We start from the raw sequence: 22,232 nt of genomic DNA, 5'->3' as shown, positions 1-22,232 counted from the left end.
TATTATTATTTATTTTTACTTTTACCGTTTACGTATAGTTTTTATTTCTATTCTTTATATATTTGGTTTCTAATTATTTTATTTTGATTTATATTTATTTTATTTATATATATTTTATTTTCGATTTTTACTTTTCCACCAATATCATTATCATCATCACCATCATCGCTATCACCAAAATCATCATCGTCATCAACACTCTCATCATCACTATCTCTAGCGCTATCACTATCAGTAGCTATAATTATCACTATCACTACATATCTCCACGCCACTCATAAACCAAGAAAGACTTACCCCTTAATACGCAGCGCCTTTTAGAGGGAACATGCCTTGCACTGAGCCGTCCTGTGGAGCTGGCCAAATGCATCGAACAAACGAGACACGAACCCAAGGAGCTGTCAGCCGAATCAGTCGCACAGAGAGAGGCAGATAATCCTGCACTGGGGGCTTTTTAGCGTGCTGCCTTTGTGGGCCAACCGAACTTCGTGCCAATACAAAAGGATGCCCTGCCATGATGGTGCCGATACTGTGGCAAGGTCGGGATATTCGTAGCTGTATGCCGGTAAAAAGGCAAGAGCGAGCCTTAGAGCAACAGAGGGAGCAAGGAAAAATTCGAAATGAATCCAATTTCCGTACTCAGCCTAACTCCTGATGGCATGCATAGTGTTAGGAAAACACGTACCGCCTGGAAGCAGCTAGCACACCTGCTTTCCTTATAAGGGGGGGGGGGGGGGGGGGGGGGTCCGGTCCAAAGCATCCCATGCCTAGTCGATGACAATTGCTCCCAGGCCTGCCGTAATGGACGATTCGGAGAGGACCCGGTGTCACCTGGGTCCAATCAACGTGCTTTGACGCGTCGTTTTGCGGCTGTCTTCGACCCAAAAGAACAAAAGGAGAAGTTTGAGCACATCATCACCATCATCATCCTGACTACGCCCGCTGCAGGGCAAACGCTTCTCCGTTATCTCTCCTATTCACCTGTCCTGTGCCATCTCAGGACCACTCTATGCCTGCAAACTTTTTAATCTCATCCGCCCACCTAACCTTCTGCCAACCACTGCTACGTTTGCCTTCTCTTGGAATCCCCTCCGTCACCCTTAAGGACCGCGGTTATCTTGCCTTCGCATTGCATGCCCTGCCCAAGCCCATTTCTTCCTCTTGATTTCGAACAGGATGTCATTAACCCACGTTTGTACCCTCACCCACTTTGTCCGCTTCCGGTCTCTAAACGTTACACCTATCATTTTCCTTTCCATATCTCGCTGCGTTGTCCTTAACTTGAAACCTTTTCGTTATCCTCTACGTTTCTGCCCGATAGGTGAGTACCGGTAAGATACAGCTGTTGTGTGCTTTTCTCTCGAGGGATAGTGGTAACCTACTATTCATTAACTGAGAGAATCTGCCATATGCGATCCACCCCATTGTTATCATTGTAATTATTTCCATCTCATGATACGGATCAGCTGTCACTACCTGCCCTAAGTAGACGAATTCCTTTACCACTTCCAGCACCTCGCTGCCAATTGCGAACTGCTGTTCCCTTGCTAGACTGTTGAACATTGCTTTGCTTCTCTGCATGTTAATTTTTAGACCCACCGTTCTGCTTTGTCTGTCTAACTCATTGATTATGATTTCCAGTTCATCTCCTGAGTGACTCAGCAAGGCAATGTCATGAGCGAATCGCAGATTATTTAGGTATTCTCCACAAACTCTTATCCCCACCTGTTCCCATTCGAGGCCACGGAACACCTCCTCCTAACTGGCAGTGAATAGCAATGGCGAAATCGTGTGCCCTGTTTGATACCCTTCCTTATTAGAATTTATTCCTGACTATATGAAGGACTATGGTAGCTGTGCAGGCGTTATAGATTTCATCCAGTATTTTCACATAAGAATTTTCTACATCCTTACCCTCCGCGATGGTCCAGTGTTAAGGCGCTCGTCTACTGAGCCGGAGTACCAGGCTTCGAGTGCTATAATAGCACGACGCCCGCGTTCCGATGGAGGCAAAACATAAAAAGCGCCCGTTTGCTGTTTGTTGTCAGTGCACGTTAAAGACCCCCGGAGGTCGCAATTTTTCCGGAGACCTCCAGTACGGCACATCCTTCTTCGTTATACGGGTGCTTGGAATGCTTATACAATCCAACAGATTCAACAGAGTAACGCTGCACAGGTTGACGACCTTGGTCCGGCAGACATGACGGCTGATTAAGGGCACGAGAGAGCGCGACACATGTCGGCTCTCTCCCTTTATTCCTTTATTTTTTCACTCCCTCTTTTACTGCTTTTCTTACGGTGCGGTTCGTGTGTCTACCGACATAATATGAGACAAATACTGTGCTATTTCATTTTCTCAAAAACCAGTTTTTATTTCATTTCCTGATTCCGCTATGCATGCAGGACTAGTGAGGTTTTCATTGAGTCAAGTGCTTTCTCGTGTTTAATGAATGCTATATACATGGTTTGGTTATATTCTGCGCATTTGCCCGTCACCTGATTGATAGTGTGAATACGGTCTATTGTCGAGCATCCTTTACGAAAGCCTGCCTGGTCATTTCGTTGATCGAAGTCTAAGGCTGTCCTGATTCTATTTGCGATTATTTTATTAAATACCTTGTAGGCAGCGGACTGTAAGCTTGTCGGGCTCTAATTTTTCATGTCCTTGACGTCTCCCTTTTTATGAATTAAGATCATGTTAGCGCTCTTTTAAGCTTCTGGTATGCTCGAGACCATAACGTGTTGCGTAAACAGGGTGGCTAGTTTTTCTAGCACAATCCACCCTGCGTCTTTCAACATATCTGTTGTTACTTGATCCTCACCGGCTGCTTTACTCTTTTGCATTGCTCCTAAGGCTTTCTTTATTTGCTCTTTTGTTCCTTGCGGGACATTCCAACGCTGTGTGATTCACTTAGGTCATGATTACATTGGCTACTGTTAGATCTTTGTAGACCGTTTGGCTACTTTAACTATATTGCTATGCAGATTGCTCCCTCTCTCTCTTAACGCATATATCTGACTTTTCTCTCTTCCTAGTTTCCTCTTCACCAGCTTAAGGCTACCTCCGTTCTTTAGATCCGGCTCTAGTGTCTCCACATTAAGCATCCCTGGAGCACGAAAGGTCCCAATTTCCGGTGCCTCTTCGCGTGCCAAGCGCCGCCGCAGCCTGAAGTCGGGCGTTATCCCGAATTGCTGCGACCATGTCTGGAGATAAAGCTTGTTTCCGGTGGTTCCCCACTGGTGTGCTTGCATCCCGCGTCGGGGGTTATGAAGCACAGGTGCCGGGAACAGGTGTCGACCACCAGCAGCCGCAGCGTACTGCCCTACTGCAGCCTAACCTGCTTCCACACCACTGGCCTTTCCCTCAGGCTCAACACGTGAAGGGAGGCGTGTCCACGAGTAAGAGAGTGTGTGATCGAGCGTAAAAGTGAACTTTACAAGACACGCCTTCTCTGGCACGGCCGTCCTCCACCTAGAGACTTTATGGAATGAGAGCCCTATATAACCGGCAATGAGCGTGGCCGAGAGAGACTCTCCCGTTTGATCTTTATGTTTTACAAAATGTAATTAAACACATTCGTCTTATTTCGGCCGTCACCTAACTCCTTCACTCGACGGCAGCCCTGTCCTGGTCGGAACGGGTATCGACATAGCCGAGGTTCCGTCAAGCCACGACCCCAAACTCCGCATTCAATAAAGAGAAAGGCATTTGCAACGACGTTAAAGTTAATAATACTACTCTACTCATCGACACTGGGTCGTCTATCCCCCTCATTACTGAAGAAAATTTTCAAGAAGATTTCTTCCGTTCTCTACTGAAGGAGACTAAAGTTAGGCTTTTAAAGTTATTTCAAAAATTAATAAACCATAGGGTGCGTGTCAGCGAATTGGTACGCAACGAGGGGCTCAGACCGCTGAAAGGACCCATTACCGCTATCGCGTCATACATACCCTTATGGAGGGGGGCTTAATCTAACGCGAGTTTTTTTTTATTTCTTCAATAAAGTGTACAGATTAGCCTTTTTTTACCTCTCTGTTCTTGGCTAACCCCAGAGGAGGTATGTGCGATTTGGTCTTAGTACAACAACGGCAATATCAACAGCTAGGTCTGAGTGCTCGAACTCTGCCTGAAGCATACGAAAAGGGAAGTTTTAGAATCAGTGGTTACCCACTCAGCGTCAATATTGGCAATAAAATCATGCGATTTACAATAACGAAGGAATAAACATGATATTTTTAATTTTTTCGTATAAATTCAAAATATCACGGATATAAAATATCTATTTGCTATTTCTGAATATATTATGATGCAGTAATGTCCTATTTACGCGTAAGGAGCTGTTAACGACGTAACTGCTTGCATTCAGTTCATTCTTTATTTTTGCTCGTTCGTGGATGCTTCCCATTGCGTTCATTTTCCGTCTGCTATAAATTATTATTAAGATGCAGCCGTCTTTATAAGTAACATATTCTGAGGTGATATGTATTACTGCAGATATTTATAAGCAGCGGCCGGAGTGTGAATGCGACATAAAGTCACCAGGATTGTTCAAATGGCAATTATCCGTTGTATCAACGGTGTGATGAAACACCATCAGCTTTCACGAGATTTCAGTGTAGGACAGTCCACGCCTTCAGGAGTTTTGAAGAGGCTTATCTATACGTGAGGTTTGGTGTTTCGATCTTCACAGGAGACATGCCAGAACGACCAACAAACTCATCGAAACAATTTTTTTACGCGTGGCTAAAAAGCTCTAGACTGACCGCTGTTGACATTTTCGAAGATATCGCCCTGTTATTAAGCTGTACAGTAACGTCATGGACTGTGAGACGTCATAGGCAATGTGCTGATCATAACTACAGAGCCCATCTCGAACGCCGCTCGTCTATGGAAAGAATTGTGTTTCCACGATGATGCGGGTAAAGGAATACCTGCTGTGGTTAGGTCAAGAAAAGTGTGATTTAATTGACAAGTCGAAGTCCATCTCATGCGGGAAAGATGGGGTTCGTTTCATGCCTCACTCTAAAGTCAGTTTATATGTACAGTCTTGGACAAAAGTCTTAAGGCCAAAGGCTTTTCGTTTCAGCCGCATAACAGAGCTATTACGGCTATAATAAAGACTGAATGACGTTGAAATGCTTGCAGAAGGTTTCTTCTTGCGGTAGAGAAGCGTCCTGCGTGACTTTTTCTTCGAATGGTCCGCTACACGGAGCAATCTAGGAACATTCATTTCGCTGCAGCTGAACGCTTTGGCCTTAAGACTTTTAACCAAAACTGCACGTTCACTCTAAAAAAAAGGGGTGGGGGGGCTAAAAGGGGGCGAGAGGTTTGTCTTTCGGGGGCTAATTTACCTGCCACTGCCATTAGTCTGTTTCAGGAATAACTGCAAAGGGTCTAACTGCTGGTCCTCTTGGAGAGGGGTGTGGCGGTTAGTCCCCTTCAGCAGCCGTGTAACGAAAAAAATGCAAACGAAACATGGCTTCCAGCGTAATTCAGAGCGGGGTAGTTTCCGACAGTACTTAACACACATCATAACGATAAAGGAAACAGAAATAAAAACACGTGAGAATGCCAGGATTTGAGCCCACAACGTTCAGAGTGGAAACCGAGCGTGGATTTGGCTAAGCCACCTCAACTTTTTTTTTCATTTACTAAGCCACAACGACAGCCGACTTGAACGAGAAAATGATAGCCTTATATGAATAGAACATACATTGCTTGGGTTCAAACGTATTGCTGTTTAAATCAAAGTACGGTGGTTATGTTGTCATATGCTTTTGCAACAAGCTGCGATAAGCCTCAATGCGTACGCAGAGCGGTCTAAATCGCGTTTTTGGCCAAAAAAGAAGTACTCAACAATGTAGACATTACGACCGATACTTCACAACTACACAGTTGTTTCCTTCTCGTTTTTTTTTCTTTGTTTTAGAATAAGGTGGTCTTATTTCTGGCAGCTGGCAGCTTCACATTGTAGTCTGTTGAAAACAAATATGCAAGCCCGTACGTGGTGCACGTCGTTTTTTTTTTTTTTTGCTACTGGCGGACAGCGGCGACATGGAATTCACTGCTTGCCACTCATCGTTTCGCTGAGTGTCGCCGAAACTTGCCCGGCATCACATGAGCCCGTAAACAAATGGCGGCGAAATGAAACTACGTGTACTTGCTTAACCGTAGCCTTTAAAACTCACATTCGACACGTGTTGAAGCTCGTGGTACTTATTTATGCAGCTCCACAGCTGCGGGCCGCTTCGGTTCCTCGGAGCCTTTTTGTCACGCAAAAGAGTCTATGCGCCTCGTCACGGGCAACGGCGGTGCTCTCACTGGCCTTACAGACGACATCCTGCGCTTGAAAAATCGTGTACTACTGCCGTCAATTAAGGTATTCCGCACGATTTTCGTGTGCTGCTATGCTGTGGTTCGCCCACCGTTAGTCTCTTTCTCAGCAACTAGTCCCTTGAGTTTACGCACAGCGTGAATTTGCGGCAAGAGGAGTGCCGCGTGCAAATTTAGGGACTAACGGGGGGTTTCGAGGATTAATGTTTTCGTTGCTTCCACCCTGGGTCGTTTTTTTTTTTCGTATAGTCTTGTTGTCAACTTCCCACGTTAAACCACAGAGCCGGGAACGTAATGGCCCGAAGCTGATTCTCCACTCGTGGAGTTTGTGCTCTGAGTGAATTCAAGGAACCATGAGCGAAGAGGTTGATAAAGGCATTTTTTTAAAAAGGTTTTGCTTCCATAGGCACACAAGAATCTTAGATTTGCAAAGCAGCTTCTTCAATAAATTTGCTGTGGGAACTAATTATCGCTTAATATGACGAGAAGCAGTGGTTGCTAGCGTGTAAAAAGTCTGACATGGTTGTCCCACCAACCTCGTCAGGAAATTTTCGTGCGAGTAAAACGTTACAGTGGAAAAACAGAAATATGGTATCTTTTTGTTCACTACTGTATATATACCCTATCCTATCCTTTAATCTGACCGTGTGAGGCGAGCTCGCTTTTCTGACGCATTGCAACGTCGGGTATGGGAGCATTTCCGTGATGTTAACCGAAAGCGCCGTCGAGCCACAGATAACGTGATGCCAGGTTTCTCCCATTTCTACTCTTCCTCCTCCCCCTGTAGTAGCGTAAGTGCGTGTAAATGGGCCCGTAAGCAGCGGAAACAGCCGCGCGGGGCGCAAGCAGCCTTGTATCGTTGGTTACAATTCACTGCGAAACAGCGCGCACCGAAAGGGACGAAGTGAAGGAGACAGGAGCGCTCTTGTCCAGTTCTATGCTTTGTGTTTCGTGCCTGTTTGTGCGCGCTGTTTCAAGAGGACGCAAGCAGTTTGGTTGGTTGAATTTTCGTAAGAGGACTCAAACACCGAAGAGGTGCGCGCAACTGCTTGGCCATGCCCTCTTTTCCTGCGCTGCCATTGGCTGCATTGCCTGCCAATGGCAGTGGCTGCAGATGGACGTGACAGGAAGTCCACTGATGTGATTGGCGTCCTTCACGAACGGCCACGTGATGTCATGCCCTGTGCAGCCATATAGATTTCTACGACTGCCAGCAAGCCCATAAAGTTATGTGGATACTGCGGCAAAAACAAAGGTTCCCTGTGCGACGGCATGACAACCTTGCGCGAAAGAAACAAAGCCAGCGTACCGCAAAGCGAAACTTCGAATTCGGCACAACAGCTTCGGATTCTTGACATTTGGGCCGCATTCGGCCGAAGAACACGTGGTATTCGAAAAGAGAACTTGAGCAAGGACCCCAACCTTGTTGGTCGTTGAATGGATAGAGGAAAAGATGCACGTTCCCGTTGGTTTCGAGAAATATTCTTGTCTATCATTGCTACGTTTTCTAGCTCCTTTCATGAGCTTTTCCAAGCGTACTGCCGTTCCTTTTCCTGAGGCCACCTCTGTAAACAATACGACGTGACTCGAATGATCGCAGCAGCGCGGCAGACAGGACGCACTGAAGCGCGCGCCTGTCAGAGAGGAGACGCGAAGCTCCGACGAAGCCTTTCTGTGGACGAGTTGGTATTTCGGCCGCTTCGAGACGGGGCGTTTTGAATTCCGCTCGAGAACGTCAAATGCACCTTCAACAGTGCTGAAAGCAGGGACATAATATAAAACCAAAATACGATCATATAGGTGTGCGCTTTGTTTATTCCACAGCGGTTTGTAGTTATTTTCCTTGCCCATGATAGAATGGTTCCACAAAGTATGTCACAACGGTCAAAGTGACGCATTCTTAAACGTATCGTCCCTTCATGTACAACATTATTGCAATATTGTAAGGTACTGTTACAGAAATATTCAAGGTAATGGCCCATTCTTCCGATGCGTACTATGATGTTTTATTTTTTTTTAAACTTTCTCCATCGCTCGCATCGAGGAATTAAAACTACCGTAGAGAACCAATGGGGATCCAACGTTTTTGACGATAGCAGAGACGTTAATAGCAAAAAAAGTTTAGGCCTGCAGAGGTTATACCTGCGGATTATTGTTATAAAAAATGTTAAATATGTTACAAAAATTGCTTTCATAAACTCTTTATCCTTAAAAATCTTTATGTACAGAATTGCTGGGTATGTATGAAAGGCAGTTAAGATCTCGTAGTGTGTCTGAAGAAGTGCTTGCCGCAAATCAGAAAAAAATAGCCATGAGCAAATTTTGCGTGATGTAGAATGATTTAGTATAATGGACTATCCTGCAGATGTGAGAGGAGGGAAAGAATACTGGAAACATAATCGCGGAACTCCAGTAATGAAGTAAACCAAGACATACTATTAGGAACGAAATGCTGCAAGCGAGAGAATTTGGATGACAGGCCCTTGCTCACGCCCAAGATACAAATCATTAAAGTACTCAGAATCGCCTTTCACGGGATTAACTACTGCGTGCAACCAACCAGGTGCCGTCTAGTAGCGTGCGGGGCTGCTTAATCAAAGGTAAGCGGAATAAATGGCGTTTATCAGGAGCACGGACACGATGCTCTACTCAGGACAAGAAAACACAGCGGGCGCGAACACCAACGGACGCAACTAATCAGCTAAATGGCCCAGGTCACTTATGTTCTGCGCGCTGTCGACATGGCGCACCGATAAGACAGAACAAACGGCTCGGCTAAGGGCTCTGATGCCCCGCTGGTTACCAGGGCTGCGACACCAAAAGTAACCGAATAAAGTAAAAGGGAGTCCTCCCATAAGGCTACTTTTTGTTGAACAGCTTGGATGGCTGATTTTAGGGCACAGTTTTTAAGCACCCGTTCGTGGGTTGAGCAGCGTCGCCGTCATCAGTGTAACCGAGCCATAAATAAATGAATGAATAAATAAATAAATACAGAAATAAATAAAGATTTCTGCGACTTGGATTCGAAGCCGTGGCGCCGCGAACAAATCAGCTTCGCTGGCCACTGCAAGAGAAAACCACGCTATCGCCTACACAGACTGCTACACACTTTCAAGCTGTGCATTGCACATTGTCGTCTGCGTCAGCTATATATTACCACTATCGAACTAATATCACCGCCAGACGGGCCGACGACACAGCAAAGCAAAACTATGAGCCTACAGAGCCTGAGACACTGACAGAGCTGCGCTAAAATTTCGCATAAGTGAGAATCGTAAACGCCCTTACAATTTTTCTTCTTAGTTGCAAAGAAGGAGGGAGAAAGATCACCCAAACAGAGCGATTCCTAACTGTGGTTCATTCGAACCTGACGCATTCAATTCCGCTCCCGTACACCATCTTGCCAAATAGATTATTCTATTTGCGTACAAGAATGTTGATAAACAACGCTGATAAAAGGACGCCAGTGAAAAGGACAGACTGAGCAGGAGGTGTCTGGCCCTCTTATATGCATCTGCTTGTATGCTCTCTTTGTACCTGTAAAAATAGAGAAATTGATGAGTGCGTACTGTTCTCAGAAAGAGTACGGGGGAGACTCGGGATTTGTCAACTGCAGAAAAAACAATCACATTTAATTGCTGGTTGAGAGGCATGCATTAGGAACGGAAATAAAAGTAGGCCAGTTATGCATAATGTGTAATTTAGCTGCCCGTTTCTGGCTGATTCGGCAGATCGACTGGAAATACTATTCCGAAGTTCCTTTCCATCCTTCGCCTTGTTTTTGATTAGTTGGGTACTGTTTTAAAGTTATTCCTCCTTCATCTTTATAACTCATTAAGAAAAACGTTGCGTGATGGGAACGTTCGTGTTTTATATAAGTCGTTTCTTGTTTCTCCGGAAAAACACATCGCACTCAACTTCACACGTGCGCCTGTATGTTAGCATCGTCTCATGCTTCACTCCAATGCTCCGAATGGAATCATGCGCTGTGCATGGAGTATTTGGGCCGCCAGAGTTCCTCTATTTGCTGTTCTGGATGATGTGCAGCTTAATTAATGGCACAAACTCTGCGCTAAATTTTTTGTGCAAATAATTATCGCAATACCTTGCACACCGGAGTCACCCGAACTTTATAATCTACGATAAATGCTTTCATAACGAACGGCAGCGAAGGCGGGAAGAAAAAGAAGCTAATGTCAACAAACGACGCAAAACGGTCGAAGCAGTAAATATACAACGTTACGTAGAGCCTGCCGTCATGTCACCACATAAAGCCGGTCTAACTGCACTCCCGTTGACTGTCACAGCGACCACGGCACGTAAGGAAAAAGCAAACCGTAGACTTAAACAAAGACAGTGTGACTGGAACACTGCAGTACTTCTAACACAATCCCTCAACCTTATCACCCTCGGCCACGAGCAGCCATAACATAACACTCGTTGCGTTCGGGCTCAGCAAACTTGCGGCGCTTCTGTCGCTCTGTCCCTCGCAGTGTAACCCTGCCCGTGTCCCCTTTATAGTTCTGCGCCGCTGCTTATGGGCATTGTTGCTTTTGCAAGCTCTCAGCTGATACTGTGGATTCTACTGTGGATTCTACACGTCCGATGGGTGCGCTTCCACAGAGGAAAAAGTGCGGAGTGAGTTATTCTGCAAACAATACGCGCTAATACGGCCTGGAGATACCATGCGTGGTTTTTGTGCGCGGCTTTCTGGAGAGAGCGCCGAGACAGTCCCATTCAAGGAGACGCTTCGAAAGGATACTGTGCGCAACACCTTTCGAGATAGACACAGCTGGCTACTCGCCTGCGTCTGCGCCGTCGTGCTTGTCGTGGGTGTTCTTTTCATGCAAACAGAGACAATGACTGTATTCGCTTAACAGGCCGCGTCGTCTCAACGAATGCGAAACAAAATCACAGAACGAAACGGTGGGGCTGAGGGATGTGTTCTTTTATCCGAGTGGAATAGAACGGTCTGCTGGTACGTGACCGCTGCGGTGTTGCGGCGCTGATTGGCTCAACTACAGGAACGGGCTCCAGACGTGCAATGAAGAAGCTACGCTGAAATGCGCGGCACCTGCAGCCTATGCTTGAAACTGGAAAAACAGCCTCCACAAGGACGCCTTGAGATGTATTTTCTTTTTATGCCATCAGAAGCAAAACCTCACTCCAGGTATCCCTTGAGATATAGTTTGTAATAAAGTTCGCATTAGATGGTTTTCCGCACGCATATCGCGTAAGCGACAATCATGGCGATGAAACATTGAAAAATTAAGGTGACAGAAATTACATTCGGCAAATACAGCCTTTATCGCAAGTATTTAAGTCTACGAAACATTATCAGCCGAAAGCCTAATATTCCCAACGAACCCGCTTAGCAATCATGCATAATTATTTTACCTGCGAGGGCGCTTTCTTTCATCGCATCGAACACAGACACCTTGTGCGCTACGGCACACCACGCGAGTTCACGAAGTCGTTTATGCCGAACATGTAGGTGGATCCGTGTAGTCGCCACATACTTTAAATTATGTTTTGCTGCTGCAGAGAGCTTAGGGCAAAAAGTTCTCATCAGCACGTAGAGAGCGCTTTTAGTAGTCGGCAAGATGAGGAAAAATAATAAAGAGACTCTCGCTTTTCTAAATGTAGGCTTTGCCTCAGAAAATACGCCAATTCCACCTTGTATGCACAGTAGCGTAGTACGCAGCAATGCTGTGCAGCCAAAACCTCGAGATGTACGCAGGATGGTTCTTTCCGCATGCCTACGCTTGATTTCAGCGAGTCTACAGCAGTCTGTATTGTTTTTTGTTTTCAAAACGCAATATTCCTTGTAAAGTAATGAGCTTGCAGCATGTGTATCGAGTCACAAGATCGCAGACAGTCGGTGTCTCCTGTTGACCACATATATCTCTTTAAGGAGCACATCTTTCATCCTCGTGCAGCACTTCGCACAGAAATGTGTCGAGCCTAGAACAGCGTGCGACAGGGTATACAGTTTTAAAGCCTCCTAAACCGCGCGACTGAACACAAAAAAGCTGCTGTCTTGAAGACGTCTTGGTTACTATAAAACCTTTTCTGTAGCGCCCATGTTCACTTCGAGCTGCGTAAAGGTTTGGGCAAGTTGGCGCGAACTGCTCTGGGATGAATGCCATGGCAGGCAAAGACGTGGAGAGACGAAAGAAAGAACACACACTATATTGCGCCAACGTCAACTGACAAGGCCCACAGCCTTCTATGGCCACGAGTTTACAGAACATCAGTGACTGGAAATGAATCTCTTGCTAGAAAGGGGTCTTCAACCGCTAATATTTCCAGGTTGCTGTACAAGTACTGCGGTATGTACTCCTGCCACGTCCCTACTTCTGCAACAAATCACAGGTAATGGGCAGTCGGCCTTGTGTGTTTACGCTGATAAGAACACTTTCATAAAATTGGTGTCGCTAGTCTCGATGCTCTGCACCAAGCGATCAAGCTTCAGGCGCTTTGTTTACTTTAGATTTCGCTTCGGCAATTGATACATGAGTACGTTTGTTGAAAACTGCCGGTAACACACTGGAAGCTTGTGACTTCGAGATCCTCAAACATAACACATTTCGTATCTTGTTCCGCCCTGTGCACGGCATGTCGACGCTCCAACTAAGCGCCGCATAGTGAGGTGCTGTTTGGCGCATTTACCGCAGCGGTGGCCTAGTGGTTTCAGCATCCGCCCCGCATGCGGGAGGTGCGGGGTTCGATCCCCAGTGCCGCCGGGTACCCACCGGTGATACAATGGGCACAAGCTTTCCCCTGCCTGGTGCTCGGCTTCTTTGGGGTGAAATGCTTGGGTTGATTGAACACAAGAGGAAGCTGCGGGGCAGAGTCCCCATGGGATCTACGGATGTAAAGCTGAGACTGATCTTCTGCATATGTGAAAATTAGCCCTTTACGCTTTCGCGTTATACCGTTAAGGCGGCGCTTAAGTGTCCCCTTCATTTTTTTAAATTTTTGTACGAGAAGAGGCATATCGCAATCGCAATATTGCATATCGCATATCGCAATATCGGAGGCATAAGGCATATCGCAATGACTGAAGATAGACCGATGATGTGGCGGTCATGGTGAGAAGAAAGGTGCTGCATTTTGCCTCACTTTGGGCGGCCACCTTAACCAGGCCATGGGAAAACAAATGACTTAAGTTTTAAAGCAGAATAGAACAGTACACACCGTATGTACTAGCAGTTTCTTTTCTATCTCCTATTCAGTCTCTGCTGAGAGCGAGAAGCGCATGTGTAGCGCATGGTGCGCCGCGCCTGACTCTTTTCCTAGCATCTTGCGAGCAATGTCGCCAGCGTTTTAATCGGTGATACCGCATGTAGTTGTCAACCAAAACTTCCTAGAAAGAGAAGGCTTTCATACGACCTCACTGCAAGGCATGCACCCTGGTACTGTCAGAAGGCAGTGCCACACTTGCGTGGCGTCAGCAGTCAATAATTTTATTTTCCGGATTCAGTAGTCCGGATTCCTGGCAAAAAGCTGCATGAGCAGCTTGCCACCCTAGGGAGCCTTGCGAGTCTACGTTCTATTAGAGGAAAGTCCAAGAGGAGGGGAGAGCTGCTTTAGTGGAGCTTTAGTAAGATGTGCATGTGAACGTTTTAGAGTGGTGTCTGAGTGCATGTACAGAATACAACGATCATTAAACCTTGCCATTTTAGATAATAACAATAAAAAAACATTCAGCAATGCTTTCAGCTGAAACAAAGACAAGTCTTCAAGCGATTCAATCGTTGGTTCGAAGAGGCGGAGAGCTGAGCGGCTCTCCACGACATGAAGCCCGATCAAGTCTTCACTCCTCAAGCGCTCAAATTAGCGTTCTCACATGTCCTTCGAAGCTTTGGCCAAACCCTACTGTCATCTTCCAACTCCTTTACAACCGTATCTGCCGAAACGCTGGCTGTCGAAATCGAACCATCCGACGCAGCAGCCGTTGCGACAAAGCAGGCGCCGAGCAGTCAGGAGGCGTGTTATGGCGGCGTTATCACGTGGTCAAAGATGGCAGCCCCCATTATGCGGTGTTGTAAATCGTCTACATGAAAATTTAGTGCGAAAACAGAACAACCTCATTACAAAAGTCCTGTCTTCTGCGCTAAGCTTTCAAGCAATTATGAGCCTACTCGCCTAGGAAGAAGTTTTACGAATGTTTAAAGGGCACTTATCAGAAGCTTGAGGTCAGTATTCCGTTAAAGTGCAAGCTACAGAAATAGCCATAGACAGTATTATAATTTTCGATGTGGAGTATAAGAGCCTGTAATCCTCCTACATACTCTACATAACCAGCGAGATGCGACATTTTCAGCCAGCGATGCAGTTTATTTCCCTTGTTCAATTTTCTGGTCCTGGTCGCTCATGGTCAAACAAAATAAAATAAAATTAAACCCTTAAATATAGGCTCGGTAAGAGGTAGTTGGGGAAGGCTCTTAAGGCGCGTTAGAGCATGGCATCTTTTGAAAGGCGCGCGCATCAAACATTGAGTAGGATTTTTTTCTCTTTGGCAAGCGACCATGAATTAAGGAGTTGTTAACGACGTCTATGAGTTAGCGCGCATGTTTAGAAGGATATGAGCTCTAGCATTGTGGGTTTCTAATAATACCCACTCATAAGAGATGCCACGCATATTTACAAACTTTTTAGGAGATGAGGCGTTGAAATGAATGAAAGCTTCTGGGTGGCTTCCACTCCCTTAATTTGGTAGCGGTCTGTGCGCCCCTTGGAAAAGGTTTTCTCACAAAACATCACGTCCGTGGTGTTGTGTTCGTTCCTTAGCCTTTTTTCCTCGTGATTTTGCGGTTTCTTCCTTCTTTTGTCGTCTACTACTCGAAGAATAAATAAATAAATCACTCAAGGCAGGTACGCGAAGCGCCTGGATCTTCCGTTAGCGGGGGGCTACCACGTGTAAAGGGTTGGGACGTGATGGGAACAAAAGGGCCGTTAAGTGACTGCGAACTCACCTCAAGTCGCTCTCAGCTCTTCGAAGTTTGCGTCCGTCTCTCCATCGCCTTTGAGAGCTTCAGGAAAAAACAATATTTTGCTTGTTTTCCACCAGGTTCCCTTTGTTACCTTTTACCGACGCAGCTCTGAATGCGTAAGTGCCTTTGCTTGTATTTCTAAGCGCCAAATAGCACGTAGAAGCTCCGCTCGTGCCTCGAGCTTTTAAAAACGAGCAGTAAACCATGGCCTTTCGCGTGTCTCGAAGGTAAAGTGCTCGCAGAATTGCCGAGTTTCGCTGATGCGCACGCAGGCTTCTGACAGGGAACGTTCGCTGCAGATTCTACGCCGCGCGGGTCATTTCGTACGGACAGGGCCAGGGTGGAAGTGGCGGCAGGAGGGTAAAGGTGAAGAAGATGAAAAACCAGTGTTTCGAAACCAGCTTGCTGTCATCGTGTTTAAGGAAGTGTCCAGTCGCCTGGTTTTCCCACACGACCATGCTGCTCTCAACATAAACCGCGTTAGCAGATATAACATAAAAGAAATGTAAAATTAGACATGAAAGTCTTTTTTTTCCACACAAATCAGTTGCGCACACCTACAGAGCTTTTAATATTTTTAAAGCATAAATGTCCTAGAAGTGGTTTTCATACAAAAAATACGCCTCTTTATAAGACACTGTACTGGTTCTGCAAAAAAACACTTAAGATACATGAAATATTACGTTTTTTCACCGTTCTTCAACAATGCCATTCTCACCAGTCTGTACAAGATTTCACGCTCTCTGCACATATTTTTGCAGTCCTTGCGTTTATTGCTGTGGAGAAAACAGAATTCACTTCCTTCCTTCTTAATTAATTTTCGTTTACATCGGTTTTGACGTGTTCATTAAAGACGTAACCATAACCACTGTGGTCGGCACCGTCAATTTCACAAGATTACTGACAGAAGTGTTGCCTCACAGCTTTTTATATCCTTACCTTTTGTAAAGTGGAACTGTGTTTTTCATGGTGTAGGCATAACCCTGTGTAGCTTACTACTGTTGCTGCAATAAAATTAGTTCAGCTCATAGCGTCAGCGCTAGTGTGTGTCTTCCTGTCTGTCTCGTTTGTTGCGCTACTAATCTTATATTATGTACCAACTCTCTTGTCTGTTTCTTCCATCCTTCAGGGCTAGTTGGTTTGATTCCATATGTGGGGCCAGCATGAACTTTGTGCGTTCTGTGTGTCTCCCTACATCCCAAAGATCATGCTGGCCCCACAGATCACCCGGTTAATTCCTATCTTCAATTATAAATACTCTCCAGATACCAAGGAAACACAACTACAATACTTATACATACATGGAACGTTACGTGTGTCAGTGTTTAGCACGTTACGTTCTAAGGGGCAACTTCATTTTTAGTTTGTTTCATTCAAGAGCTTGCAGCCATGTTGTGTATTGGGCGGACAAAAATACAATGTGAATGGAATAAAATGAAATACCGCCTGAGGGTGGTGCTTTTGCACAATGTTTTGAAAGTTTTCGCCTACTTAGGGTGGTCACAGTTGCTGTTGCAACAACGTTTCAACTTACATTTTATTTCTTGGGCACACTTGTCCAAGTAGCACTTTCTCAACTCCAACATAAGCCAGGCACTAATGCGAATTTGCTAAATCACTTGTCACTACGTCATGAAAAACACACATACCGTTTCATGCTCATTAATTGAAAAGCTGCAAGGCAGGAATCCATGCGTCCTGGTCTCGCATCAGATTCGGCGGGAGAGCCGAACAGTGAGCACGGCTTCCTAATTAAACAATGAAGCATGAATGGCAACCAACACTTTCTCTCGGTGCTGCTGTTATCTGTGAAGTACTGTAAACGTGGTACTTTCTTGCAAGCTTTCGCGAGGATATAACATGCACAACGAAAAGGGCAAAATTGTTTGTTCGTGTGAAGAAACATTTAGGCCACAAACAAAAACCAAAAATCTGCAATATACCTATCAGAATAAACCTTCGCGACAAAATGTCCGCTTTCCAAACACATATTCAGTGAGATATGATGATAAATATATCCTCGGATTTTTCAGCAAGCGTAAATGGATGTTTCAAGACAGCATCAGAAAGGTTAATTTCTCAATTATCCGTGTACTGCTAGTTCAGATTTGACGCCTGGCAGATTTCGTAACGTTTTCCTTGTCTCAGTTACATCTGATCGTTTTCTTACTTTTTCCTGCTTTCGTTGTCTAAGAGCAGCGATCATTATTTCTGCTTCTGAATACGGTGCCTATTCATTTATGCTATGATGTAAGTAATCGGTACAGCGAAAAACCAAACGAGGGATAAAAAAAAAGGTGCCAAGAAGCTTTGTTTCTTATGTTCGCGTGACACCGTGAGTGACGCTAAGGCTTACGTTGTGAAATTGGTGGAATATGGGGATGCCGAACTCTGTGACCTTGATGTCACATGATATAGAGTTGCTGCTGCATCGCTACTATTTTTCCAACAGCACGAATCAAGCGTTCAGCGCATTTTGCGCTTGCCCTAACAATACGAGCTCGTCTTCGAATTAAACAATTCGAGCCAGACGACAACCGCACACTTCAGGTGCGAGGTCAAGAATGGCCGATGAAGAGACGATAGCCGACAGCTGCACAGTTAGGGCACTCAATAAGGAATTGTACATGTCAGCGCACTTTTAGCTCGTTCCAAATTCGCTTCTATGTCCAATAGTTCCGGATGTTCCGCTCAAGGTCCAAATAAATATCCTCCTTGTGGCTGTTATACTCTGCCTTTTGAGGTGACATTTTGGTCGCTCCTGTTGCGCTTACGCTGAAAGTTGAATCATAACGCTGTTTTTCTTTCCTGCCCTGGCTCCCCGTCTTCGTAATTGGAGACTGGGAAACTTATTTATTTATTTGTGACGCTAAATGTGCCGCACGGCATAAAACGTGATGTCAGTAACGAACGTTATAATGCGTTACTAAAAAACATGAAGTCCGGTTATGTATAAAAAGTCACATAATCTTCGGGCGTAAATGTTTTTCGTTAGCCACGAGTGGAAATTGGAGTCATTGTTTGAGGACAGGCCTGCCTCTTGAAGAACACGAGCGCGCACCAGCGAAGTTCCTGGGCATGTCCACCCTAAGTGGTGGACTGTGGTGTCGGAAGCGACTCGCATTCGGGAGGGGCTGGATTCGATCCCGAGTGCCGACATGTACCCACCGGGTTTTAATGGGCCGAAGATTTCACCCGTTCACCCCTCTACAAGCTCTCCGGCTTCGTGCACCGCATACTGGCTCCGCTCGTCGGAAGAACCCCCACCAATGTGCGCCATTCTGCTGGCTTTATAGAAAAAGTTCGAAACGTGCGTCTTGACGACATTGACATCATGGTCTCTTTTGATGTCAAGTCGCTCTTCACGAGTGTTCCAATTGACTTAGCAGTCGAGGTTTGCGCGGCAGCCCTGGAATCTGATGCCACTTTGCCCGGCAGGCCACCCATCGATGTGCCAGATCTCAGGCGACTCCTGCATTTCTGCCTGAGTAACACCTATTTTACTTTCGACCAGGTTTTTTACGAACAGGTTCACGGCACAGCCATGAATGCTTGTTTCTGTTACCGCTGCAAACGTAACAATGAAATGGCTGGAAAGCCGCGCACTAGATTCATTCAGCCCACAACCAAATATTTTTGTACGGTACGTCGACGACTACTTTTCTATTATCAAGGAAGATGCTTTTCTTGATTTCACAGCGCATCTTAACAGCATCGAAAGAGCCATCCAGTTTACAGTCGAAAAAGAAGAGAATGGACAGCTTCCATTTTTGGACGTCCTAGTGAAACGAAGCCAATCCGCGCTCTCTTTCAAAGCGTACAAGAAGAGCACTCACACTGGCCGCTATCTTCACTTTAACTTCCTTCATCTAGCCTCTCACAAGATATCAGTGGTTGCCTCGCTTTTTCGTCGAGCAGACCGTATCTGCACAGAGCCAGAGGACGTGAAGGCCGACCGTCAGAGTTCCCAAGGACCTCTCCGAATGTGGCTGCCCGTTGCCTGTCGTCAACGCTGTGGAACGCAAACTGTTGCGACCCCCCACAATCTGACGGTGGCCCAGCCGCCAAAAAACGTGCACCTGTGCCATATGTGCCCGGGATCAGTGAAACCTTGGCGCGCATCTTGCGATCTTACGACGTTGAGGTGTCACACGTGCCGGCGAAAAAGTTCGGCTAGGCCTCGACAACGTAAAAGACTGCCTGCCAAACGAAAAATTTCCGGGCGTAGTGTACAGTATACCGCGCAGAGACTGTAACCGTGTGTATGTGTGTGAAAGTGGAAACTTTGTTAAAAGGTTTAAGTAACGCCAGTATGATGCTGCAAACAAGAAAGCTTCGTCAAATGCACTCGCCGAACATTCTGAAAGCAGGCAGCGTGACATAGATTGGAGCAACGAGCGCATTTTAAACACAGAAAAGAATCTCCAAAGCCGTTTATATCTAAAATCCTTAATCATTCAGACAACCAAACGCACTCTTAATCGCACTGACGGGGCACTTCCTAGTGCATACGCCCGCTGCCTAGGGCACATTTCCAAGCTTAAATAGCCAGCATATCACGTTTCTACCTGTTCATGAACAAGGTTCCCGTGTGGGAGCCGACACGTCATTTAAGTGTTCATTTTATTTTGGTTTGTGTTCTGCCTTCTTCTTCATTATTCAATTTATGCAGTAAAACTACCAAAACAATTTTGACAAGTTTGTGTGGACTTCAATTATGTTGTGAAGTGTCATCAAAAATATTTGAGGAGTTTGTAATGAAGTAATTTCTGCAATGAAACTACATCTACCTTTTTGACGTGTTTGTCCAGATTGAATTTCTGTAGCAAAAGCCACATCAAGAATATTTGAGGAATTTGTATTGACTAAAGTTTTGTAGTGAAACTACATCGAAAAGTTTGACGAGATTGTGCGAACAGAATTTTTGCTGTAAAACCACATCAAACGCATCGTGGGGTTCAGTGGAGGTCTGTCTACAGAACCTGAGTTTTTGTCGACATCTTGTTGAGTCTATAAGAACCCCACATGAACTCAACAAAGTTTTCATGTCCATTTTTGTAGGGGAGAGTTACGTACTCGCGCGGTAAATGCCGAATCCTGTAGAAATATCTTGGAGCAATAATTTTCTGTTCCGAATACATGGACTGTTTGCTAAATCAGCAGCAGATATCGTAATCAGTGGCCACGCAACCCTGAGCAGTCTGGCAGCGCGTCTGCTTGGACGGAGCGAAGTGAAGACAGCGACGGGCATTGGCTAGTACGGACAGTGACGTATATGTCGTTGTAATGTGACCAGGGGATAGGGCGACTGACGCGCTGTCGGCTGCGGACCACCCGCACAGACGTTCGCCGAGCATCGTCGTGGCGAAGTGTAGCAAAGCTAAATACAGTGCAGGAACTGTGTTGGCATACGCGCTATCGCGACTGAGATCAGTCCAAGCGAGCCACTTGGTTTCACAACTCGATGTCGTCCCTCGCTCACTTAGTTTTTTCTCAGCATATCGCAATACAAACCAAGTTTGCGGACATTTCAAAAGGCGCTGGAATGGGTGCTCAGCAATTGAAACCGAAATCACTCAGTATAAAAATTCAATTATGAATCGCAGAGAGTCTATCACGCGGTCTGGGGCAGTACAGAACGTTTGAAACAAAAGACCACGCCAACCAGAAATTTCTCTTCATCCCTTTCGCAGTTTTTTTTCCCATTTTCTATTGTTTTCTTCAGATGTTATTTTTGCTCCGTTTTAAATAACCTGTGTTCGTGTTTTTTTTTTCCTTGCGCCGCGTCCATTGCACCGTTATTGTTGTTTATCATTTTTTTATATTCCTTTTCTTTGATGCCCCCCTCACTCAATGCTCTTCGGGGCCTGTGAGGTATCAATAAATAATAATAATAAATGCCACATGGCCGCATTATACTCCATTCACTCCTCCAACTGGTTTCTGCTTCTCACAAGAGCTTGTTGAAAGCTTATAGGTCAAGCAGAGTTCGCGCAATATCTTCCCCAATTTATGGGGTCTGTTCCAAGAAGAATGGCTAGAGCTACTCACGCAATATTTATCGAGCAACATTGCCGAAATAGGCGCTTTATTTCAGGCAGTTTCCAAAGCCGTGAAAATCGCAAGGGCGAAATGAAGCAATTACTCTTGACAGAAACATCGTCGATTTTCTTTCAGTTTATCGATCCGTACCTCAATAGCAGTTACTTTGCTCGGCGCCTTCTCATTCTTTTTTATAGTCCCACAATAATGTTTGTGCCTTTGACCTTCTTTTCACCGGGGGGGGGGGGGGGGGGGGCACGAAGGGCAGTAAAGCAGTAAAGCAGTAAAGCAGTAATGGGATCAGACGAAGGGCAGTAAAGCTTTCTTCGATCTCGGCTGAAAAGCCTAGCAAACATGCTCATGTTGATTAAAATCTAAAAACTGGATGTATCGACATCTTGCGGAAGCTCACGACTAAAATTGAGAGAATGTGAACAACTATAGAACACTAACAAAAGCTCTTCTGCCACCTCAGCGAGTACATCATTAGATGAAAGTTTTAAAATGATAAGAAAATCGTTTACATACATAAAGGCACTACAAATAAAAACATGGGTCAACTTATGTTTGAACACTAGATCTAAACTGGCAAGAAAGATTTCGCACAGCAGTGGCACAACGCTGGAGCCAATACAGATTTCTTTGAGCATAAAATTTACCATCAAATGAGACATTGGTTGAACTTAAATAAAACCTGAGCAGCTCCATAAGGTAATCCATAAACACACCACAAGAGTTCTGGAAGTCGACCACGTCGCCCGCTTCGATGAGCTCCCTTACAGTGCCGAAAAGTTCTCCATGGAGAACAGAACAAAATAAACCTTCGACATCGAAAGGCACCACAAATTTAGCACCAC

General features: G+C 45.4%; 1 long non-coding RNA gene across 1 annotated transcript in view; it reads left to right on the top strand.

The window, feature by feature from the left end:
* Window positions 1–22,232, top strand: part of LOC144094521 (uncharacterized) — a 39,444-nt gene that overhangs the window by 593 nt on the left and 16,619 nt on the right. The gene's annotated exons all lie outside the window — the stretch shown is intronic.

The sequence above is a fragment of the Amblyomma americanum genome, chromosome 6, assembly GCF_052857255.1.
Source record: "Amblyomma americanum isolate KBUSLIRL-KWMA chromosome 6, ASM5285725v1, whole genome shotgun sequence".
Taxonomy (NCBI): Eukaryota; Metazoa; Arthropoda; class Arachnida; order Ixodida; family Ixodidae; genus Amblyomma; species Amblyomma americanum.
The sequence above is the reverse complement of the archived record's forward strand: the minus strand, read 5'-3'. Positions and strand labels throughout refer to the sequence as shown.